Here is a 6,000-nt window from a genome sequence, read left to right on the forward strand (position 1 = left end):
ATGAAGTTCAGCTCTAGGAACTGGTGGTTCCTGGTACTGACTATGAAGAGTCAATATGAAGAGTCTTGGCTGAATGCCAACAGGACCACAGGTGGAGCTAGACACTTGCCCCAAGGTGACCAGATGGAGTCAAAATGTTGGTCACCTGTGGGTTCTACGAGCTTTCTGAATACCAAGCTTCAGACCCAGGGAAGTGTGGAGGCTGTGGTTAGAGCCACAGACCTAAAGAAACCCCTGAGACCACTCAGGTCTTACAGTGGCCAAGGGGACTTGAAAACCATAAGAACTCAGAGATCTGCCTACCTCTGCCTCTCCAGTACTGGGACTAAAGATGTGCACCACCACCACCATTCCTAAAAATATTTTACCTGACAGTCATATATTAGGTCAAATGTAGGTAAGCAATAAATGAATGTTTAGGGGCTGGAGAGACGGATCCGTGGTTAAGAGCACTTATTATTCTTGCAGAAGACCCTGGGTTTAGTTCCCAGCATCTACATCTGGCAGTTCACAACTACCTGTAACTCTTGTTCCAGGAGATCTGACATCTCTTCTAGCCTTCTAGGCAGTGGTGGTGCACAACTTTAATCCCAGCACTTGGGAGGCAGAGGCAGGTGGATTTCTGAGTTCAAGGCCAGCCTGGTCTACAGAGTGAGTTCCAGGACAGCCCGGGCTATACAGAGAAACCCTGTCTCGACAAACAAAAAAACAAATAAACAAAATAATAAATAAATAAATAAATAAAAAGACAGTTTCTCTGGTTGGCTCTGGCTGTTCTAGAGCTAACTCTATAGACCAAGCTGGCCTTGAACCCAAAGATCCAACTGCTTCTCACTTGCGAGTGCTATATACCATCACTACCCAGCTAATAAATCTTTTTTTGGAGGGAGAGGGGAGGGTTCAAGACAGGGCTTTTCTGTGTGCCCTTGGCTATCTTGCAACTTGCTCTGTAGACCAGGCTGGTCTCAAACTCAGAGATCCACCTGCCTTTGCCCCGCCCCTCCAAGTGCTAGAATTAAACATGAATACTCCACTGCCTGGCTATAAACCTTTTGAAAGTGGACCTCTTGCCCTGCTGACTTATATACACCTCCTGAATGGACAGTTACCTTCCTCTTTCTCACACACACACATAGAGAACATAAAATTATAGCACACACATGTGCTCAGAAAGCCTCCACAGGTAAAGACAATGAATACAAAAGCCACTGAGAGAAGTTTCTTTTACCAAGTTTATTATTTTAGGGATCCAGAAACAGGCAAAGGCAGGACTACTGCTCTGTCTCAGGTGCAAGTTTCTGAAAAAAAAAAAAAATCCTTAATTTTCTGGCCAATTTTCTTAAGCTTTTCACCAATCTTCTCCCCACCTTTCCGGAGGAGTCCAGCCAGCCGTGAAACTTTCTTGAACCGAAAGGGCTGTATACCAGGCTGTGTACCAGGAAGAAATGGGTTCCTTGTGGGGCTGGTTCCAGGGCCACCCAAGATTCTTCCCCACCTAGACCATACTTCTGGGACACTCCAAGAACCTCTGGACCCTATTCAGCCTTTGGGACATGCAGTTGGATCCTTAACCCCAATAAAAGATGAGAACCCGGAGCCTAGGAATAGCAAGGGGCTCCCAAGGGTCTGAGAAAGTGTACCCTAAGAGACTGCTCTGAACTTCAATTTAGCAGGACTCAGAATATCCAGTAGAGTGTATTAAACCCCAGGTGAAAAAGTCCTCACCCTTGAGTCCTGTCAGTCTTAGTGAGATCTAAGAATCTGCATCTGGAACAAGTTCCTATGTAGCCATGTCTGGCCTGGAACTCATTATGTAGGTAAGGCTGGCCTAGAACCCATCGGGATCCTCTTGCCTCTGCCTCCCAAGGAAGAGCCAAACTGAATCACTACTCCAGGGAATGACAGTCTTGAAGTTCAGGCTCAAGGGAGGAGCCAAGGGGATGGAGGGGAGCTCTCTTCTGCTCTGGGTAGGAATAGGGACTAACTGGTCTGCAGGATAACCCATGTTCCATCCCCTCACCATCCCCTGCATCCCACTCACCCCATTACAGCTGATGTCAAAAGAATCTGAGGCCGGGTTCAGGGTGACTGTCCCCATACAATGCTTCACCACCTTAGAAGAGAAAAACCATGGTCAAACTGGAATTCATTTGCCATAACCCCTAAACCCTAGTCCACTGGATGGAAATATTACCTTGGGACTCCTTGACTAGTTCCTCAAGAGGGACTCCCACCCCCAGCCCCACTGCCTTACCCCCTGTTCCTTGAAGGCACATTGCTCAGGTATCTGCTGCATTGCCTTGGCACACAGAGTCTCCTTCACTAGGAACCTCACATACTTGGGAGTATCTGGGTCCTCATCCTGGTTAGGGAAGAAAGTACTGAGACTAGTCTCAGGCCCATTCTCAAAACTTGAAGGATCAGTCTCCTGACATGCACCAACAGGGTGACCCTCCAGCACTACATCCTGGGTGCTGAGACAAGAGCTAGGGCTGAGGTATAGAGGGAAGAAAACAATGAGCCCCCCTCCTCCATCACCCCTCTCCCAGTGAATGAGATCAGCCCTCAGGCAGCTCCCCTTCTGCAAAGAGAGAGGGAATCAAGGATCAGGCACAACCTTAGGGACTTTAAGGTAGTGTCCCTCATTGCATATGGAAAAACTTAAAGAAAAAACAAAAGGCTAATTCCCAGGGCCAAGATTCCACCCTGGTCCCTGCAATGGAAGTCCCAGGCATCTTGTGCCACAGCAGGTATTCCAAGGCCAAAAGCTGGCGATCTGAAAGGAGACACAGATTTATGGAGTCTCCTGGGGAAAGGAGAGACTACACTGAAAGGAGGTGCCTTGGATTAGAACTTGGCTCTTCCTCTGCCTCACCCCTTGGGGCTCAGAATCCAGGTCTAAGAAACAGTAGAGATTGGTGTCCAAGGACTGCTGGTTGAAGGCATCCACAGCACGGAGCACAGCCTCCCTGTAGCTGAGAGTTTGGGAGATGGCTAGAGGCAACCCCAGGCCCAGTAGCAACAGCAGTGATAGCGACCACCACAGGGAAGGGATGTCCCTATGGGACTGCATGGTTCCCAAGACTGCCTCCTCCAGGCCACGAGAGCTTCATTTATTCTCATCCTGAGATGTCCAGATGTGATGGATACTCCCCTACTTCAAGGTCAGTGAGCCTATATGTGGCAGTCACCAAGAAACCTACCAGGGTGAGTGCCAGTTCTGCTCCAGAATTCTGTGATTCTTCACTTTATTATCCCTGGCCTCAACCACTGACATTCTTCCCTTCACACACCCCTCTATTACTTCCTTTTTTCCATTTCTTCCCTCTCTCCTCTTGCTCCCCAAAGTTGAATGGGATCCTGGTCCAATAATGCAGAAACAGAAAGCCACAACAGAGGTCCTACCCAGGAGTAAGAATAGTAAGTAAAACTTCTGCATCCCAAGTCCAACCCCCAAGCAACAACAACAAAAAAACACCTGAAAGCGACACGCCTCTACTAAATGCAGCTTTATTTCCAGAACTTACAAAGCTCTGTTTACATACATATGTACAGATTGCAGCTTTGACCCACTCGGGGTAGTGGAAACCCCTGGGAGATGAACTGTCACAACCAAGAGAAGCTGAGACTCAGTGGGCTGGCTCAGTTCTCAAGACCCAGAAGTGCTGGTCAGCCTAACCCCATCCCTGTCTGAGACTACCTTCCCATATGATGTGTGTGTGCTGAAGAGATGAAACACGGAAAGCATCTCAGTCGGAGTCACAGGCCTCTTGTTGGATGGTGGCATACACTGCAGAGGCCAGGCTGTCCTAATGGCCTTTCAGCCTTTCGTGGCTCAGCTCTGAGATGGCTTTCTGGGTCCGCTTCTCCAGCTTCTCCAGCTTGTTGGGCACATCTCTCTTGAGATCCCAATCCAGTTTCCCAGGTGCTAGGTTGGCCAGGTCCACTTCCTCAATGACAGGCTCTGGCTTGGCATCCTCCAGCTGCTTCTTCACCTTCTCCTCCACTGCAACTGGTTTGGCCTGGGGGACCTGCCACCTCTTCAGGTCTCTATCCTCTGGGACATAGTTCTGAAACCTGGGTTCCCTGGGCTCCTCTTCCTCTTCTCCGAGCCTCTTGTGCTGTAGCTTCCCATCTCCCCTGTCCTTGCACCCAGCTTTCTCCCGGAGGTCCTTCAGCTGTTCTTTCCGCATCCATGCCTCTTCTTTAAGTCGGCACACACCAGCAGGAACAGCCGCCATCTTTTCAGAGGCCCCCCTCCTTTTCTGCTCTGGCCTCACACAGACTCAGTGAGAAAGTGTTGGACTTAAAGGTCTAAAACCAGGGGACACGCTCCCCCAGAAACTCTCACGGACGGGATTCGCTGCAATAACCTGAGGTTGGATGATAATAATAACCCAGTGCACTTGAGTTCTCTGCATACAGGCCAGAAGAGCCAAGAAGAACCTCAAGTTGAAGGTAAGAGCAGTTTTTATACTTTTTAAGGGGTGGACTAGAGAAACAGTGACTAGGCACAATATGATTCATGGAACAATGTGACTTTTAAACTGATTGGTCTTTGGGGAATGAGGTGGCAAGGACCACCCTTGTCTGTAAATGTTGAGGATTGGTTCCTCCTGAGGAATGTGTCTACCTGCCTAGGGCCTTCCCCACCTGCAGGTGTGGTCTGAGAATGTTAATCCCTGCTTCCTCTGAATGTTAATCCAGCAGGGTAATCCAGCAGGTGTCCTTGGACTAAGGAATGTGCTCCTCCCATGATGTGTCCTGGGGCAGTTAATTTTTAAGTGGAACCAAATTTCTAGAAAAGCAAGTGGAATCAGACCTTAGAGGAAGAGAATAGAGGGAGTGGATTGCTCTGGTTTTGCCTCACCTCCACACTCCTCTCCTGATTGCCTTCTTGGAATACTTAGCCATCATTATCCACTTGTGCCAATTCTTCAAGAACAAATTGAGCTGGGTGAGGTGGTGCAAGTTTGTAATTCCAGCACTTCAGAGGCTGAGGCATCATGAAAATTATGGGGTCGGGTTCAGTCTGGTTACACAGGGTAACCTCTTCTTAAAGCCTCACTACCAGACAAACACTCAGAAACCTGCCTTGGCCACTCTCAATCCCATCTCACTCTGAGGTCAGCCTCTCCCTGCTCTACAGACAGCAGCAGCTGTAGAGTGAAAAATTATAAAGGCCATTTTATGAAATATGTGTAGATTTTTCCGCCTTACAGAACTCGGAACTGAAAATAAGATTTCAGGCCTTCACATTCCAGGTGAAGGACACTTGCTGGATTACATTCCCCAAGCCTCGCCCAAGGCAGGAAGGCATTCCTAATTACAGATAAAGATGCTACCACCTAGGTGGGGCCATAGCCCTATAGCCGGAAAAAGTAAAGATAGTAATCTGAAATGGCAGAATAGGACACAATAGCATGGTGAAAACCACATTTTTGAGAAGAATGAGTGTGCAGAGTGATCTCACATGACTCTAGATCATTTGGGCTAGATTCTCTGAAATGTTCCACTGTTCTTGGTTACCCCTCCCTTGGTCTTCCCAGTGCTATGTTCAAAATTTGTAAAACAACCAATCATGTGTAAGCGCGCAAAAATGCCTCGCTGCCCCCACCCCATGCTATAAAAGACCCTTTAACCCACCACACGTGGCCAAAAACCCTGCTCTTGGAGCTAAAGAGCTGGTCATTTTTGACCGCCGGCTCCTCCCCTAATAAACCTCTACTGATTGCATCCAGGTATGGTTTCTTGTGATTTTTGGGTGGTCGCGATTCCGGAGGCTTGAGGAAGGGTCTTCCGAGTATGGGGGTCTTCACAGCCAGTGGCACCTCAAACTCTCCTGATGAGTGGTTGCTCTTAAGCCTCGCTGTCCACTCTCTGGCTTGGCTCCAGACCTGCTGAGTTGGAGACCTGGCTGCATGGCCTTTTCCTATGAACTCAAGAATGATGGCTCATCCCTTTCTGGAGCTGCAACATAATCAGAGTCAGGCTGCCTTC

General features: G+C 48.6%; 1 pseudogene; it reads right to left on the minus strand.

The window, feature by feature from the left end:
- Nucleotides 1–3,809: 3,809 nt before the first annotated feature.
- On the minus strand, nucleotides 3,810–4,193 carry LOC117693686 (coiled-coil domain-containing protein 12 pseudogene; annotated as a pseudogene).
- Between the last annotated feature and the right edge of the window lie 1,807 nt (nucleotides 4,194–6,000).

The sequence above is a fragment of the Arvicanthis niloticus genome, chromosome 21, assembly GCF_011762505.2.
Source record: "Arvicanthis niloticus isolate mArvNil1 chromosome 21, mArvNil1.pat.X, whole genome shotgun sequence".
NCBI classification, from domain to species: Eukaryota; Metazoa; Chordata; class Mammalia; order Rodentia; family Muridae; genus Arvicanthis; species Arvicanthis niloticus.